General features: G+C 33.5%; 1 protein-coding gene across 2 annotated transcripts in view; it reads left to right on the top strand.

Annotated features, from left to right (window-relative positions):
* Nucleotides 1-1,094, top strand: part of LOC119592229 (phosphomannomutase-like) — a 5,852-nt gene that overhangs the window by 619 nt on the left and 4,139 nt on the right. The gene's annotated exons all lie outside the window — the stretch shown is intronic.

Genomic DNA, 1,094 nt, shown 5'->3' on the forward strand with positions numbered 1-1,094 from the left:
CTATGATATAGTTTTTGAACATTTTAAATTATTCCATTTCCTGAATTTACAAAAGATATAGAAAGTTAGGAAGGAATCCAACCCTTTTAATTTGTAGACCTATGGCCGTTTATCGTGAAATTAAGGAAGTAGTCCGCGTTCTTACGGGAATATATGTGGTATATTTCTTGGCCTTTGCTAGAATGCTGAAATCGCATATGCAGTGGCAATGGGTCGACTGTATCTGTTCCTTGTATCTATTTTGGTATCTGTTTAAGGTTATTTTAAGGTTATTTTGGTATCTGTTTAAGGTTATTTTCAGCACCCGAGGCTATACCTTCCGCAGGACATAGCGACTCGATGTGACTGCCGTACCTTCAGCGCTCCGGCAAAGACTAATAGATGTCTGCCGCATATATTCCGGCAAGACTTAGCCTGGTTCTTTTCCTTGACAATAAATCACCAGGTCTACAAACATCTTGCTAATACGTAAATGGTTGAGGGTTGTTGCACGAGTGACAGTTAGTTTTCTGCGGATTGTTTATTATATTTGATATTGTTTTGTGTATTATTCACAATCATTGCTTTACTTCTTCTCTTCTCTTCATATGGTCATTTATAAAATATAAAAGATATAGAAAAGATATAGAAAAGTATAGAAATGTATAGAGAATGTTTATATGTATATAATAATGGTCTGATTTCCTGCAAAAGTGTGGAAGATATAACTTTTATCCTGTTGTTAAATTGCTGAAGTAGATTTTAGCAGTTTTATTAAACTCGCATCTAAATGCTTATTTTTCCAACCTTGGGCTGATTGGTGATGAAAAATAGGGTAGGTGTAAAGAATGAAAAAAATTCCTGACTGTATTAATGTTATTCATACTTTTTTCTCGTCATATATGTATTTTTCAATTAAGTAAAGGTAGGCTACAGAAGCTGCTTAGGAGGTAATGGGGAAAATTTTGGTGTTCTGTGACATTCAATATATTCTTGTTCATATTGTAAAGTTTGTTCATGTTAGTAGGATGATTATTAGGGACCTTAGAGTTGATAAGATTGTTTGTTTTTATATAGTTAACTTTAGAGTGGGTGAGTAAAGTATTTTCTAAAGA

Source organism: Penaeus monodon, chromosome 29 (assembly GCF_015228065.2).
Source record: "Penaeus monodon isolate SGIC_2016 chromosome 29, NSTDA_Pmon_1, whole genome shotgun sequence".
Classification (NCBI taxonomy): Eukaryota; Metazoa; Arthropoda; class Malacostraca; order Decapoda; family Penaeidae; genus Penaeus; species Penaeus monodon.